The sequence below is a fragment of the Acinonyx jubatus genome, chromosome E4 (assembly GCF_027475565.1).
Source record: "Acinonyx jubatus isolate Ajub_Pintada_27869175 chromosome E4, VMU_Ajub_asm_v1.0, whole genome shotgun sequence".
Taxonomy (NCBI): Eukaryota; Metazoa; Chordata; class Mammalia; order Carnivora; family Felidae; genus Acinonyx; species Acinonyx jubatus.
Window position 1 is genome coordinate 47140563 of NC_069395.1, and position 18792 is coordinate 47159354.

Here is an 18792-nt window from a genome sequence, read left to right on the forward strand (position 1 = left end):
TATATTTTCAGGGCAATATATTTATTTGCATGTGTTCAATAAGAATCTAGTCTCTGTGACAGGACACAATTGGTAAGATTGGTTATGTTATCAAGGCTTTGACTTGAATGTCCTATTTGAGAGAGACATGCGTAGACTGAGATATGACCAGACAGCTTTAAGTCAGATTGACTTTCTGAAGCCAATAAAACTCCTTGGAAATATTGGCCTGATACCTTGCTTACAGGGATCCCAGCGGCTTTACCAGATGAATGAAGGTCACTTCCTAGCAGGTGTAGGAAACTCAGGATATTTTGAGAGAACTCAAGAAGACAGGAATTAACCCAAACATCAAGTACCACAGGTGGAGTATGATGGCAAGTAGTTGACTTGGCCTCTTCGTCTCAAGAGGCTTTTAAAACGTCAGTCTGGGGGCGCCTGGGTGGCGCAGTCGGTAAAGCGTCCGACTTCAGCCAGGTCACGATCTCGCGGTCCGGGAGTTCGAGCCCCGCATCAGGCTCTGGGCTGATGGCTCAGAGCCTGGAGCCTGTTTCCGATTCTGTGTCTCCCTCTCTCTCTGCCCCTCCCCCGTTCATGCTCTGTCTCTCTCTGTCCCAAAAATAAATAAACGTTGAAAAAAAAGATCATTTTAAAACGTCAGTCTGGAATTCCTTATGAAAAGTTCCAGCCAAGCAGATTTTTAAAGTGCATATATGATCGATTGCTATTCTTGTTGCACTTGTATAAATAAGCAAGCTAGATTTATTGAAACTGGAGTTCATTTGCAAACAAATTAGTCTTCCTATTGGTAGAAATGAGAGTAATTATAGAGAGAAAAATTACATTTCAATTGAAACTATAATACATACTTTTGGATATCAGATTCTAATTCTGTTCACTATTATTAAGGTTTTCATTTCTATCTGTAAGCTAGACTTGATCCTGAATTATTCTAGTTTCTTCTAAAGTCTGGATACAACTCTTCAAATTAATTTTTCCAATTTTCTCCTATCCTTTTGACTTGAAATCATTGAAAACTAAAACTTCCCTTTTTCTTGAAGCCTTCCAAACTGAATATGAATGACTTTATATAAACTTTAGAGAAATAACCACAACAGCTTCATGTATGAATACTCTTGGTGCTGGCAGCCACTTTGTGGCCACTAACAAAAATCACCAGACATTCAAACACCAAAAAAAAAAAAAAAAAAAAAAAAAAAAAAAAAAAAAAATCTACCAGCATGCCATTGCCTGCCTTCACTCCCTATAAAAACTTTGATCCCGACATCTGGAAATCATCTCAACTGGCTACCCTCATAATTTAGAAATTGACTTATAATGTGTTCCAATCTTTAACCAGTGTTTTATTTTGTTTCCATTGAAATGACTCTTATTTAATCAGATTACGTATTACTGATTACTTGAACCACAGGCCTAACTTTGAGAAAACATCTGCACACTGCCTCCTGAAATGAGTTTAACTGAACTGACCTACTGTCAGGACAAAGAGACGGGTTCAACGAGAGGAACAGTCTACCAATTTTAGTATGCAAAACCTTAGATTTTAGTTTGCAAAACTTCCAGGGAAGTTTCAGAGGAGGAAACCATAGCTAAAGGCCAGCTGCCCACCATCCCCCCACAAATGTGCTCCTTTGACATACTGATTATTTTGATTTAAAGTTACTAAAAACTGGCTACTGTATGAAGAACACTCTGGCACTCCTTTATCTCCAAACAGCAGGAAATAGATCTCCCATGTGAGAGGCACTCTCCCCATACCAGATAAAAGAGACATCCTAACCATCAGAGCTAGGGAATTCAGAACCAAGAAGGCTGTATAATCAAAATACTTTACTTCTTCAGCCCAAATCCTGTTTAGAATTCTTCACTAAGCTCCAGAATATAAATTTTGTTTGTCCTGTCAATTACAGATTTATGTTTCTTTGAATAAAACATAAGCATGACGTGGTCATGTTTTGGGTCTTAATTTCATTATCAGGCCTCTGTATACACATAAAACATCAGAGGTTTTTTTCTCCTATTAATCTTTCTTAGATCAGTTAGAAGACTATTGAAGGGTAAAGAAAAAAATTTCCTCCCAAAAACCAATAATCAGTGCTCCCAAGTATCTCTTAATGAAAGGTACCCTAACCAGCCTGCCTGGCAGTGCCCTGGCGAGGCAGTTCATATTCCTCCAGATCTGCCTTTAGGAGGAATATGTACTCCTGACACTTACACTCTTCCAGCTCCCCAGCTATCATGGCCTGCACAGGCCATGCGTGCATAGTAAGCATCTGTCGGCCAGCCTTGGGAATCCCAGGCCCCCCAGGCCTATGGAGAACCATCTGGTCCCCAACCACCTATATCCCCTCCTGGGCAGAGGAGGCATCGCCTTCAAACTGGTGACATTCAGTCTCTATTTGGACTGGCTTCCTGATGAATTGTGGAGTTCAGGAATGAAAGCTCCCAGGTGTCCCTTATTAGAGGCTACACCTGCCAGTCTGCCTGTCGGGACCCTGGCAAGGCAGTCCAGTTTCCTCCAGCTCTTCCCCAGACGGACTATACACACATTAGCGCTTGAAGTTAGGCAGATGACTTGTACCCCCAAAAGCCTGCTCCTGTGACCAGGCTTCTGCCGAAACTTTCTACAGTAGGTGCCTGCTACCCTGACCTACATTGCCCACACATACCCTGGTTGCACCCCAACAGCAGGTTTCTACAATAAAACCTATTTAAAACACAGGTGTGAGCAACAGGAGGCCAATAATTAATATGCCTCACTCACTAGCTTTACCAAAATCACCTAAGAGGTGGTTTAGGGGTCGAATTTTTTATATATTAATTTCTGAGGATCCCTGGAGAACTATTGAAGACAGTCCAGACAAAACTTAAAATTAAGGAAATTCCAGATATTGGCCTGATCACCCAACCCAGGGATTTATATTCTATATTAAAAAGAGCAACTCGGGAAGACATCCCAGTACCCTTTTTAGGAACATTAAGTAACATAGATGCCAATAGGCAGAAAGAAAACGTGCCGGAACAAAAAGTGATCTCCAGAGTAGAAAGAAACCCAGATCCTTTTCCTCCTAAGGAAAAAGGCACCTCCTAATCCTAAAGGCACCAATCTACCTGAGGATGAGGATTATTTTAACCCTTTTGACCCCAGTAACTTTAAATAACTAGAAGCCAGGCCCATAAAGACAGACAAAACTACAACAAATGAGAAAATGGAACCAATCAGATGCACTGAAGAGCAAGCTTATACCAGAGAAGAAATGACAAAAGTTAGAATTCCAACAAATTTAAATGGACACAGAAACCCACTGGCTATTAGAGATTTTTGACCTGAAGAAAAAACATGGTCCTTACAGGAGCAGAGATTGTACAACTTGGAGCTGTCACCACTGATGCTAAATTGAATCGACACCTTAGAGCATTTGGACAAAATAATACTATTTTTAAAAGATCTTGGGTAGCAGCAATCTGGAAATTAAGATGGCCTATACCTAATATATTATCCCTTAAAACATTTTTCATGGAAAACAGCAGGGGAAACTACTAATACAATAATGAAATTAGGACTATTAAATATGATTTAAGATAGAGGACAGACATCCTCACCGCTATATGTGGAAACAACAGAAAAATTTTAAAGGTCAGTCTAAAATCTGTGCCCCCACACAATAGAACGGCATCATTTGCAGTATTTGCAGGTGCCAGAGACACAAGAGAACTAATTGGCTTGATAAGTTCAGCTGAGGAACTGAGTCAAGATACAGGTTATGGCTTTAACACTCGTGTATATAGACAAAAAGGCCAACACCTAACGTAAATAGACCAAATCAGAATAGAAAACATAGACCTAAATCTACAAGGCACTTTTGGCAACCTAAACCATTTAGACTACCACCATTTAAAACAACTATAAAAATAGAAACCCATTAGAAACCTCAAAACTATATACAGTGGCAAAGAAATGGAAACAAACCTTTTAGAGTAAAATAAACTTATAGAAAATAAGCCCAAATATAGGCTTGCTAACTCATTTATTATACACACTAACTCCCATAGAAAACCTAATTTCATTAATAAGCAAATCACTGATAGCCAAAGAAGAGCAAACCCCATGAGTCTCCCAGAGAGACTCAGCAGTCTCGGTCTCTTGGCCCAAGCCAGAGACAATCTGACCTGTATGTTACATTGGCCGTAACAATAAAAACCCTTTTTGTAAATAAAAGTTCTATATATACTAGCATGTTGTTAGATACTGCATCTCAAGTAACAATGATACAGGGATATCCTACAAATTTAGCAAACTCTTTAAAAAGGGACTAGTTGAAGGATTAGGAGGAAAATTAACCCCCAGGACATGGGTCCATAGATTCTTAAGAATTGATGACAGACCACCCATTAAGGCTAAATACCTTATAGATCCCAATTAAGAAAATGTTCTTGCAATGGAGGTAATAGGACATACAAAAAAAAAAAAATCAAGGAAAACATCCAGTAACTCCTAAATAAACTATTGCACCTACTATTTCACCATATACTAATCCAATCTGGCCTGTTAAAAAGCCAGGTGGATCATATAGATTTACAGAAAATTTTAGGAATTTAAACCAACCCTCTCCCCAAATTGAGGGAGCACTCCTGAATATAGGTGCTAACATAAATATTATCAACACTGGATCTGGAACTGATTACTTAATGATAGACTTATCTGACATGTTCTTTGCTATTCCAACTGATGAGGAGAGCCCATTCATGACTGCATTCACATAGGAAGGCAGAAAATATTAGTTCACTAGGGTCCCACAGTAGCCCAGTAATAGTCCCCAACCATCTAACACAAGACATCCAGGCCTTTCATGAAAAACACCACATATATACAGATTAGCATTTCCTATATTGAGGACATATTTATGGTGATAACTTGCAAGAATAGACTAGGGTCACAATAGAGTTAAATAAACTCCTTACACTCAGAGGATGGACAATTGACCCAAGTAATGGCCAAGCACCCCACACTACTATAAAATTTCTAGGCTTAAGTTGGTCCTCTTCAGGGAGAAAAATACCAAATCCAATTATAAATAAGACAGATTGCAAACCAACTCCTACCACAAAAGAAGCAGCTCAGAACCTGACAGAACCATTTGAATACCGGAAACAGCACGTACCGCATGTAGGGATTAGATTAAGACACATTTGTGAAATAACGAGAGTAGGGAATTTAGATGGACAGACTGAAGAGGCAGCCTTATTTGAAAAATGCTGTCACAACTTCTTAACATACTGGCACAAACTGATGAGGACTCTAAATATAGAGTGCCTATACTCACAAGAGTTTACAGAATAGTCACTGTGGACTGAAACAATGCAGGACCTAAAATCTTACCCAACTTCATTTTGGACTAAGAGGTTTCCATGGTCCAAGAACATATACCAACCAACTGAAATGCTCACTCTCTAAGGCCACAAAATACAGAGCCACTACTCAGTCGGTTAGCTGTCTGACTTCAGCTTAGGTCATGATTTCGTGGTCCATGGGTTCGAGCCCCACATCAGGTTTTGTGCTGACATCTCAGAGCCTGGAGCCTGCTTTGAATTCTGTGTCTCTCTCTCTGCCCCTTCCCACTCATACTCTGTCTCTCAAAAATGAATAAATGTTAAAAATTTCTAATTTTTGTAATGTTTATTCACTTCTGAGAGAGAGAGAGATAGACTGTAAGTGGGGAGGGGCAGACAGAGAGGGAGACACAGAATCAACGGCAGGCTCCAGGCTCCAAGCTGTCAGCACAGAGCGTGACACAAAGCTTGAACTCATGAACTGTGAGGCACCCAGGGGCACCCAGGTGCCCCCAAATTTTTTAAAAAATACATAGCCACTAATAGATAACACACCAGTTAAATTTCAACAGCCTATTCTGGAATGGATAAAGCGGACGCCTGACAAAGAGGGTTAAAATACTCTTGACCATCAACTGTTAATGTGGAAATGGTATATTTCTGAGAAGGAAATTTATGGATGAAGGGTCAACCCTTGGTGTGAACTGAGGAAATTTCAGCAAAGCCAATAATGGTGCCATAATTTTCAAGGGGTGAGCCTATCCAAGATCAAGCAATTGGGCAATGGAGAGCACCCTGGTCTATGGAACTCAACAATGCATGATTTATAAATGGATCACCTTCATGACACCATCTGAATTATGTGGGCAGCCTGTGGCCTTCAGGACTAATGATGGTCTAACCTGACACAATCAGTCTCAGGACAATCAACACAATATATTCAACAAATAGTCATAAAATAGGTGATTGAATAATCTGATAATGAAAATCAGAATGAGGTATATCTTTCCTCAGACTCATGGGCAGTAGCTAATGGAACAGCTCTTTGGTCAGGAACATGTTGGGGAAATGACAGGAAAATGGGAAATAAGAACATATGGGGTAAGGACATATGGCAAAATATAGCACTGGCTGACATCTCCTTATTTTCCACACATGTCTCTGCACATCACAAGGACAATGCTGAAGTACCCAAATTTAATAACCAAGCAGACACTCACTTGGACAGCTAAAGAGGCAAAGATTCCAAAAATCTAAAAGGAGAATGATTAGGGGCGCCTGGGTGGCGCAGTCGGTTAAGCATCCGACTTCGGCTCAGGTCACGATCTCGCGGTCCGTGAGTTCGAGCCCCGCGTCGGGCTCTGGGCTGATGGCTCAGAGCCTGGAGCCTGTTTCCGATTCTGTGTCTCCCTCTCTCTCTGCCCTTCCCCCGTTCATGCTCTGTCTCTCTCTGTCCCAAAAATAAATAAACGTTGGGAAAAAAAAATTAAAAAAATAAATAAATAAATAAATTAAATAAAATAAAAGGAGAATGATTCATTGCTAAGGAAGAAACGAACTCAAAGCATAACCACACATATACAAGAAGGGCAATGCAACATATAACTGAACATTACCAGTTGATGGGATCATTGCATGGGCAGACCGCCAACCAGGTCATGCTGCACACACAGCTGTAGAACATGGTTAGAGAAAGACACATGTGTATACCCACCAAAAAAACTCCAAATTGAAATTAAATGTGAGGACTGCAAAGTATAAAGGTTGTAGGTTATGAAGGGTCCAGATAAAGTCAAAGCTGACAGACGCTCCCAAATTATACAAATTGATTATACAGGACACTTGCCTATATCCGAGTATAACTATATGCATGCCCCACTGTAGGGACATGGGCAAGAATAGGAGAACCCTATCCTTGCAGGAAAAAAATGATTTTAAAAGATCCACTCTTGGAGTATTAGAAACCTAGATGCTAGCTAGGTTAGCAACCATCGTAAAATCAGATCAGGGCATAGACTTCACAGGAAAGCAGAGACAAGAATGTGCTAAGGAACAAGGAAGAATATGGAACTTCTACTTACCCTATAACCCAACTGCCTCTGGAAATGTAAAATGGCTTGCTCAAGCTAAGGCTTAGGTTGCTTACTAACAATCTAAATATGAAAGCTTGGGCTAAAACTATCAGGAAGCTGTAAGATATCTAAACCATAACTATAGAAAGGATGGAAAACCTCCTATTGAATTGATGTTGCAGACACCCGCAAAGACAAGCATTAGCACTGTCAATCTAGAATTTAAATTAAAAGGAAAAGTGATTATATATATATAATATATATATAAAATATTTAAGTATATATTTATATTAAATATATTAAATATATATTAATAATTATTAAATTATTAAATAATATATATTAATATATAATATATTAATATATTTAATATATATTATTTATGTATATAAATAAAATCTGTATAAAATAAAATCTATGTATATAAATGAAATATGTATATATACATATATTTATGTATACAAATAAAATAAAATAGCACCTGACACTAATAAAACCTACTGGGTGACTGAAGGAAAATGCATATTACCTCAAATTAAAGAAAATACCATCATGCCTCTAGAAAAATTTCAGACGTGAAAAACACCATCTTTTATTGTATCAACACCAGATGCCAAATGTTTAGCCAAGCATGATGCAGGGTCATCATGCTTGGAGAAATATTAGCAATAATAGCCGTTATAACTATAGATTTCCTTGAATGGCAAGAACAATATGAAAGAATTAAAAATGTATAGGACACTATCTTTATTTTGCAGACATGAATCCAGGATGCATCTTTAATCCTATCAAAATTATTAAGTGGGTTAGTGCAGCATGCTACCTCTGACCATAATGTTTTGCCTATTGCTTACTATTGGATACAACTCTCATTGCAGCTATGGATACTCCTTCAACAGCTCCAGTAATAGCAGTTGCACAAAGTTAGTTCCAGGTTAGATTGCTGCTTTCTGGTCCGATACAATGGCATTGCCTGTGACATCCTCTACTCCCTGCATGGATCACCATTCTGGTCACCTTCTTGCAACTGAGGACTCATAAGTATCACCAACATCACCAGCATCACTAACCCCAATCTTTCCACCCCACTCTCTCCTATCAGCATCATCTAATCCCTGGGAAATCTTCAATCAGTGGAGAAACCAAATACTTAGAGAAGCTGAAGAAGTAGAAACCTCCACTTCAATCTCCACAAGAGTCAAGGAGGATCCTGAACAATACCCTTGTTAGACACTGACTTAGAGGATAAAGATTGGGCTGAACTACTAACTGGCTGTTGGTATTGTAACATCGCATATCGTATCATATCTTACTGAGTTGAATGAAACATTGGATATGTAGTAGAGACTGTTGAAATAACTCCAACTTAATTCCTGATTTACTTTGTGATTTAGTATTTCATAAAAGAGGAGATATTGACTACACAGAATGGGCAATTATATCTTTGAATATAAATAGGACAAAATAGATGATTTACTATAATCCCAATTTACACTATTTAATCAATATTGACCTATTGGAAAATGAATAGATCCACGGACTCTACGTTCAGACTTTAAAAGAGCATGGACACATTGTAAGGTATATAGAGGACACATAGGAAACTTAGCACATAACACTTATTATCCTTCATGGTATATGCAAGGCTTCTATCTCACACCACAGATTTATACCCCAAGTATATGGAAACCTAGGTTCATAATAAAATCAAAAATAAACTATTGGGACTACACCAAAATAAAAAGCTTTTGTGAAGGACACCATCAACAAAATGAAAGCCATCAACTGAATGGGAGAAAGTACTTGCAAATTATATATCCAACAGCAGGTTAATATCAAAAATATATAAAGAACTTATATAAGTCAACACCAAGAGAAAAACCCAATGAGATTAAAAATGGGTAGAAGATATGAAGACAGTTCTCTGAAGAAGACGTACAGGTGGTCAACAGACACATGAAAAGTTGCTCAACATCACTTATCATCAGGGAAATGCAAATCAAAACTACAATGAGATACCATCTCACACCTGTCAGAATGACTAAAATGAAAAACACAAGAAACGAGTGTTGACAAGGATGTGGAGAAAAAGGAACCCTCATGCACTATTGGTGGGAATGCAAACTGGTGAAGCCACTGTGGAAAACAGCATGGAGGTTCCTCAAAAAATTAAAAATAGAATTATCATAGTAATTCCATTACTGGGTATTTACCCAAAGAATATGAAAACACTAATTCTAAAAGATACATGCACCACGTTTACTGCAGCATCATATACATTAGCCAAATTATGGAAGCAACCCAAGTGTCCATCAATGGATGAATGGATAAAGAAGGTGTGGACTTCTTTATGGACTATTATTCAATGGACTATTACTCAGCCATTAAGAAGAATGAACTCTTGCCATTTGCGACAATATGGATGGATCTAGAGAGTATAATGCTAAGTGAAATAAATCAGAGAAAGACAAATGTCATGTGATTTCACTCATATGTGGAATTTAAGAAACAAAACAGAGAAGAAAGGAGACAAACCAAAACCAGACCCTTAACTATGGAGACAGGAGGTGGGTGGGAGGATGGGTGAAACAGGTAAAGAAGATTAAGAGGGCATTTATGATGAGCACTAAGTAATGTATAGAACTGTTGTACACCTGAAACACTCAATTGTACACCTGAAACACTGTTATGTGTCTGACATAACACAATCCAACCAGAAATGGCTGGACTTCTGGGCAACTAATGGCAAATCCTAACGGCTGTGATTTCTGGGCAACTGTGAAATTAGACTCTTGGCACTTAAAGGAGGGAACATGACATTAGATTACGACACTTTTACAGATCCCCAACATCAAAAGGGAGATTGGAGCCTAGAGAACATAGAAAGCCCCCTTATGATAGAAGGAAAACACATTCCTAGGGATATTTGTTGGAATGAAACAAAAATACCTTTATTATTACTAGACTTTGGCTATACCTAGGGTACAAGTACCTGTGGCTATGGCCTTGACACTTCCTCTACCAGTTATATATAATATGGGAAACTGGACCAGGATAATACACTCTAAGGCAAATCTCACCCTAACTTACTGGAGTCAAGGGGGAAATAAGGAACATGAAACATGCTGAGATGTGTAAAATGAGAACAGGTAATGAATGTAAAAACAGAAGGAAAAGGATGTAACTATAGTCAATAGAAGATAAGAGAACTAGGGGTGCCTGGGTGGCTCAGTTGGCTAAGTGTCCGACTTCGGCCCAGGTCATGATCTCACGTGGGTTGGTGGGTTCAAGCCCTGCATCAGACTCTGTGCTGATAGCTTGGAGCCTGGAGCCTGCTTTGGATTCTGTGTCTCCCTCTCTCTCTCTCTGCCCCTGCCCCACTGACTCTCACACACACACACACACACACACACACTCTCTCTCTCTCTCTCTCTCTTTCTCCCTCTCTCTCAAAAATAAACATTAAATTTTTTTAAAAAGAAGAGAACTATTAAAATAACCAGGGAAATATTTCACACTAAATTACTAAGTAGACTACTAAAAGTAAACTAATAAATGCAAATCATACATTAGAAAACTTAAGACAAATATGGCACATTTGGAAGATGAGACTACTAAAGTCAAAATAAGTTTGCAGGAATTGAAAAGAACAAAAATGTGCATCCCTAAAATAATGACAGGCTTGAATTCTGATGTTATAGCAATTGACAGTACTATGCAAGCTTGTGCCCCCTGGAGCTTTATAAAAATAATCTCTACTTGGAAATGTGCTTGTCAAGGAAGTTGAGTGGTTTAAGAAAGTTTTTTACTCATTTGGCAGTTGGATATGGTACCATGGTAGAGAGTTCTTTACGTTTCTATTGATAATATTAGGAATACGGTTGCTTAAACTGGTCATTAAACTATGGTGTACAAGAATGTGCATTGAGTAAAAATAACCTCAAAAGATGAATGAGTGTGATTAAGTTCATATGTGAATCACAGAGTGGACTGATATTTTTGTGAGCTTAGATTTGTACTGGGCATTAGGCCCTTACTAGGAATTAGTGTGGAAGTGATTTGAAATCACCGGGTAGAGGTTGTGTAATGGCTTGATACTATTTCAAATCCACTTGTTTATGACAAAGACCAAGAAAAAGTTGGTTAGAAAGTTGTTTTGATATAAGAATGAAGTAAGTGGTGTCAAGATGTTAGTTCATCTGTCCTCACCCATAAGAACTCGAGAGCTCAGCTCATGAGGGGCCTTGCTGGAGGCTTATTAATAAAAATGTATGAAGAAGGAACTATGGCAAGGGGCCACGAGACTGCAAATACAGAGCATTTCTGAGGATGAGAAGAGAGTGCTCAGTCTGCACAAGGCTACGCTTTTCTTATGTAAAATAGCTCTCTGAGGACCATGGGGCAATTAGCTCCTGCCTGGTAAAGACAACACTTCTACCTACGGTGGCCAGAGCTGTGCAGTCACCCCTCGAGGATGATCATCTTGCCCATCAATACCAGGACTGTCACTGCTAGCAACGTGCTCTAGCGACATGAGACTTGCACTTTTGCACTGGCAGCTGGACATCAGCTCTCAGTTGGCTAAGCCATAATCCCAAGTAGCAACTCATATAAATATACACATCAACTAAATTTACACCATTCCTTTCATCTCCCCTTGCCTGGAGCGATCGTGTGATTAACAATGTTTTGGGGTATGTCATTTCTTTAATTACTAATTAACAGAAATTGTTCTGTGTGCTGTTGGCTTGCAAAATTCGCACAGTGAACCAGCCCAACTACATTGCTGGCAAAGACAAAATCATGGGGTGCCTGAGTGTCCCAGTTGGTGCAGCATGCAACTCTTGATCTCAGGGCTGTGGGTTCGAGCCCCACGTTGGGTACACAGATCACTTAAAAACTTTTTAAATCTTAAAAAAAAAAGACAAAAGCAGTCCCTCAGCATTATTTGCCTCCCCAAACAAAACAGCCTACAGAGTGACTATGTGCATTTGCTTAGACTAGGGTTTGGAATCAGCAGATGCCAGGTACTAACAATAACCTGTCCCTGGGACCTGGTCTTGCCTGCCATTGCCCTATTGCAAGTCTTTGGCTACCCAGATCTGTACACCCATATGAGCCGTCCTCACTCTGTCAGCCACCTTGGCCAGCTGGGACCCTCCAGGCCTGTGGAGTTAAAGCCTATCTTCAACCAAACGCATTGCATCAAAGGTAGAGAGAGCCCACTCTGAGGGAACCACTAAAATAAGGGATAGTCAGTCCCCATATTTACTTACTGTCTGCTGAGGTCCCAGGCTTCTGCAGCAATCAAGACTCCCACATGTTTCTTATTAGCATACACCTCAGCCAGCTTCTGGACCCAGCCATAGTAAGGCAATACGGAGTCTTCCAGATCTGCCTTAGGGGGAACATGGGCATTTATATGTGGCACTTATATAGGTTAGGGTTTATAGTTAGTCAGATGCCTGGTACCCCAATAGGCCCCCCATGACCTGGCTGCAGTAGACACTGACCTGTTCCAGGTCCCTGATACCCTTGCCCTGTGCCTCCCACGTATGCACAGCCCATACCTAGTCAGCCAGTCTTTGGTTGAGGGGGTCCTTCAGGTCTGCAGAGCTCAGGCTTTTCCCAACCACATGCTTACCTCCTGGGATAGAGAGAGCTCACCCCAAAAATCTTTCTGAAGCTAAAACTTTTAACTGATGACAGTCAGTCCCCATTTGGACCTGCTGCTTGATTGGGTCCAGACTTCCCCAGCAATGGAGGCACCCAGGTGTCTATCACCGGATACCCCGGCCGAACCTGCTGGTCCCACCCTGGAAAGGCAGCCCAGACTCCTCCAGCTCTACCCTCAGGTGAGTATGTTCATTAGTGTAGGTTAGGATTTGGAATGAGTCTGATGCCATGGACTGCAACAATCTGCTCTTAAAACCTGGATTCTCCTGGCTTTGCCCAGTTCCAGGGTGCTGGGTACCCTGAAGTATGCAGCCTGTGCATGAGCACCCCATCAGCTGTCCTTGGCCTGCCTGGTACTCCAGTCCTGTGGAGCTCAGACAGGTCTCCAACTGCATAGCCTCCAGGGTGAAGGCTGCCCAACCCCCACCCCCAATTGTTCTGAGGTGGCAGTTTTAAACTGGTGACACTTAGTCCCCATATTGACTTGCTGCCTGAGTGGTCCCAGGCTTCTCTAGGAACCAGAACTTCCAGGTTTCTACAAATGGAGGGATGGCCTGTCCTGCCAGGCACCCTCTATCTGGAAGAGCCATTGAAACACTCCAGCACTGCCTTCAGAGAGAATATTCCACAATAGGTAGGTGGGCCATGCACATTAGGACTTTGTACTGTATCCCCAATAGCATCCTCCTGTGACATCATCTTATTCCAGGTCACTGGATACCCTGATCTATATGGCCCACACATGTGCCGTCCACAACCTGCCACCCAGCATGGGCGAAGGAGGTGTTCCATTCCTATGAAGCTCCAGCCAAACACCCACCACCTTGAGCCCACACCCCCCTCCTAAAAATCTGATACTCCAACCTAAACTGGCAACTCTCAGTCCCCATTTAGACCGGCTGCCTAATGGTGTCCCGGGCTTCTCCAAACATCTGGGCACCCAGCTGTCTCTTACTGAGGGTGCACCAGCCATCCCACTTACCCCTGCCCTGGCAAGGCAGTACAGATTCTTCCAGCTCTGCCTTCAGGGAAAATACATGCCTTTGTGGAGGTTAAGCCCTGGAATTAGGCATATAACAGCCACTCCCAGTAGCTCCCTCCTGTGACCTGACCTTGCCCCTAATTGCCCTGTTTAAGGTCCCTGTCAACTTTGACCTACACGGCTCACAAATGTATAATCCTTACCCTGACGCCTGGCTTTGGTGCTACAGGACCAAAAGCTCTGGACACCAACCACCTGTATGGCCTCAGGGGGGGAAGGTCCGCACTTTCATACATCTTTCTGTGGCATCAGCTTTAATGTGAGCATAGCTGTCCCCATTTGTACTGGCTGCCTGATGAGGCCCCAGGGATCTCCAGGAATAAGGGTTCCAGGTGTCTCTTTTTAAAAGATATACTGGCAAGCCTTCCTGGCCCCTCACTGGCAAGGCAATCCAGATTCCTTCACCTCTGCCTCCAGGGGAATATGTACATTTATGTAAGTTAATCTTTATAATTAGGCAGATGCCAGGTGTCCCCAAAAGCCTGCTCTTGTGACCCGGACTCTCCTGACACGCCTGTTCCAGGTGCCTGGCTACCCTGACCAACTCGTCCCATGGATGGGTAATACTTCAAAAGCTGTCCAAAAGTATGGTCCCCCAAGTCTGTGGATCTATAGCCCACTCCCAACCACCTACATAGCCTCAAGGGTGGAGGGAGCCACCCCCCCCCAAATTATTCTGAAGCAGCCACCTCAATGGGCCATAGACAGTCCCCATGTAAACTTACTGTCTGCTATTGTCTCAGGCTTTAGCAGCCATCAAGTTTCCCAGATGTCTCTTATTGGAAGATACGCAGGCCAGCCTTCCTGATCCAGCCCCGGAAAGGCAGATGACTCCAGTTCTGCCTTCAGTGAAAATATGCTCATTTGTGTAGGTTAGTGTTTGAAATTAGGCAGATGCCTTGTAATCCAAAGGTCCGCCTCCTGTGACCCACTGGCATTGCCGAGTGCAGGGACAGCTGGCTAATCTTGACTTGCAAAGCCTGTGCGTGCATACTTCATACCCATCGGAGGGCTTCCGACTATAGAGGGATCTCTAGGTCTATGGAACTCTTCCTGGAATCCAACCACCTCAATGGCCTCAGAGTGGAAGGAGCTTACCCTTCGAAAACTTTTGAGGTGGCAGCTTTAATGTGGTGACAGTCTGTCCCCACTGGCTGCATGATGGGATGTCAGCCATCTCCAGCAATTAAGACTCCTGGTGTCTCTTATTAGAGGAGACATCCCTCCCAGCCCTGCCCAGGCAAGGCAGTCCAGATTCCTCCAGCCCTGTCTCCAGGGAGAATATGCTTGTTTCTGTGGGTTAAGCCTAGGTATTAGATGCCAGGATACCCCCATAGCCCCCTGCTGTGACCTGGCCCTACCCATTTCAGGTCCCTGGACACTGACCTTTGCAGCCTGCATGTGCGTGCGCAGTCCAAATGCTGTCAGCCAGTCCCAGTCCTTGTCTGTCAGGGCCTTGTGGAGCTCAAACAGGTCCCCAAACCCCTCCTAGCCTCCAACGTAGAGAGAGCCTACTACCTGAAAATCTTTCTGAGGCTTTCAGCTTAAACTGATGATAGTCCCTATTTGGTCTAACTACTGATTAGGGCCTCAGGCTTCTCCATTAATGAATGTTCCCAGGTGTCTGTGCTGGAGGGAACTCCGGCCATCTGACCCAAGCTTGCCCAAGCAAGATTCCTCCAACCCTGCCTTCAGTGGGAAGGGAAGTGAAAACTGACATACACCAGGCCCCTCCAAGAGCACCTTCCTGTGACCTGGCCTTGCCCAACTCACCCTGTTCCAGGTCCCTTGTTACCCTAACCTGTGAAGCCCGCATCAGCACCCTATTAGCCACCCTTAGCTGTTGGGGCCCTCATGGCTGTGGAACTTAAGCTGGTCCCCAAATACCTGTAGCCTACAGGATAGAGCTCACTCACCCCCTAAAAATACTTGAGGCTCTATCTTAAACTGTCAGCCCCTTCTTGGTCTGGCTGCCTAATGGGATCCTGGGATTCCCCAGTAATCAAGGCTCCCAGGTGTGTCTTATGAGAGAGCCCCTGGCCATCCCAGCCAGCCTGCTCTGATAAAGCATTCCAGCTTTCTCTAGACCTGCCTTTAGGGAAAATACCAGCCTTTGAATAGGTTAAGGCCTGGAATTAGGCAAATGCCAGGTACTTCCAGTGGTCTGCTCTTGTGACCTGGCTTCACAGGATCCTTGCTCTGTACAAATCCCTGGCTACCCTGATCTGACCGGCGCTTGCATACCAAGTACACACACTCCATTTGGAGCTGGGGCCCTCGAGACCGGTAGAGTTAGGGTCCTTGCTCAACAATCTAGCCTCAAGGGTGGAGAGAGCCAACCGCCCCAAAATCGCTCTGAGACGTCCGGTGAACTGGGCAACAATTAGCCCCCATGTAAGACCTAATGCCTGCTGAGGTCCTGGGCTTCTTGCAGCCCAGGGGAAAAAAGAGAGAGCATAGGAAACAAAGAAACAGACTCTTCACTATAGAGAACAAACTGAAGGTTACCAGAGGGGAGGTGGTGGGGAGGATGGTTGAAATAGGTTGACGGGGGGCCAAGGAGTGCACTTGTTGTGATGAGCACCACGTGTTGTATGGAAGTGTTGAATCGTTATATAGTACACCTGAAACTAATATCACGTTGCATGTGAACTGGAATTTAAACAAAAAATATTTTGAAATCCTTACAGAAAAAAAAAATCATCTCTTGAAAAAGATTATTGCCTTTCTTAGTGTCTTTGCTCTTGTAACCAGCTTGGGTTGCTCATAAATATGGACTATGATCAATATTAAAAAGTAGCACAGGTATTCCACAGTTAATTGTATAAATATAATCAACACTCACCAAAATCTTAGAAATTGACATCGTGAATCTATTAATACTAACTGTGCTATGAACAAAATTAAGAGTGAGCCCTTTAGTAATTTGATTACTTTTTAATGTATGTGATTCCAAAGAAAAAAAGCATTAAATAGCCAATCCTTTTACATGTGAAAGTAAGATTTTCCAAAGGAAATTGTTTTAGGAGATTGAATGCATTTTTTTTATATTATCACAGTTGTTTTAAATTCAGTTAATGTAAAATTAAATGTCCAAAGGAAATATTTAAAATATTATTATGATTTATATAAAGCTTTTGGTTTGGAATAATTTTAGATTTATGGAAAAGCCACAAAGATGATGAAGATAAAGTCTTTGTTAATTCGAAAGTAAATGAAGGAATTATGATTAGATTTACTACATAAACATCAAAAAAACAACTTTTGTAAAATAAGTGTATTTGCAACAAATTTTTAGTTTCTCTGTGGTGGTTAGATGAGACTTAAATGTATTAAGTAGGAAATATATGGCTGTCATTTACATAGGTTTTTAAAGTAGGTTATGATTACACAGTGATTCATGTGTTAATTCTTAAAAGTTAAGAATGCAACTAGATTTGATGCAATGCAAAGTTACAAGATATCACCTTAAAATGTTTTTATCTTAATTATGTATATCTTTATTTTTATCTTAAAGTTGTATTTTGGAGAAATTTAAAATGTTCAGTCAACTGATTTTAACTAAGTATTGTTTGAAATGAACATAAAAATCATAGCTTAAATTTTTTTTAATTTTTTTTTAACATTTATTTTTGAGAGACAGAGAGAGACAGAGCGTGAGCTGGGGAGGAGCAGAGAGAGAGGGAGACACAGAATCTGAAGCAGGCTCCAGGCTGTGAGCTGTCAGCACAGAGCCTGATGCCGAGCTCGAACTCACAGAGCAGACTGCGAGATCATGACCTAAGCCAAAGTTAGATGTTTAACTGACTGAGCCACCCAGGCAGCCCTAAAAATCATAGTTTAGACTCTTATTGTTGAATGTTTCCAAAGCCGCCTATTACAACAAAATCATGAAAATGTTTTTCATTCTGAAGATCATCACCCAAGAGGTCTTTATGGTTCTCAAAGTGTATTGTCTTACTTTCTACATCTTTATTTTAAAATAGCATATCTTATGGTTCAAAGGTAATATATGTTAAAGATAGAAAAATTGGAGAATAAATCTTCTAAATTGGAGAATTTAGAGATAATCTGAATTTAATTATAGTTATTATAAATATTGTTATACTTCCTGCCAACCTTTGTTCTATAAACATTTATTCAGTGTTCAAAGCATAGTGTGCGTGTGTGTGTGTGTGTGTGCATCTATACTTGTTATTGGACTTTTAAAATCTCTGTTAATGTCATGTTATAATAGTTATGTACCTAATTAGATTCAAATTCCTCTTTATGATTTGTTTGAATTATTATATTTGCTAGAGAGACATCTTGTAGGAGACATGCATTTCATCATTTTTTGGCATATATATCCATTTATCGATAAGCAAAAGTAAATGATAACTACTTACATCTTATTACTAACATAGATATGATATAGGCTTCTATAGGTTTGTGAAGTAATATTATTTTGAAGATGGGTGCATTTTTCCCCATTGCCTCTGAAATGGAGAACCTCAGGCATTCTCAAGAGTTGTGGAGAAATCTTTGAGAAAGTTAGGAGAAAGATGGATAGAAGCAGGCACTGAAGTGATCTCATCTAACTTCTTGCCACAGATATTTCATGAATAGGACACAGCATTTTGGTTCACCAAATTATAATGTAGTGCTTTTAAGAAATGATTCACTTGACTC

The 18792-nt window shown here is 41.0% G+C and overlaps 1 protein-coding gene across 3 annotated transcripts in view; it reads left to right on the forward strand.

Moving 5' to 3' along the window:
• The window catches only part of LOC106977942 (uncharacterized), a 57679-nt gene extending 42803 nt beyond the window's left edge, over window positions 1–14876 (forward strand). For all 3 annotated transcript variants that reach the window (XR_008293027.1, XR_008293026.1, XR_008293025.1), the window contains one exon: window positions 8506–14876. The gene's annotated coding sequence lies outside the window, so the exon portion shown is untranslated. The remainder of the gene's footprint in view (window positions 1–8505) is intronic.
• The last annotated feature ends 3916 nt before the right edge of the window (window positions 14877–18792 follow it).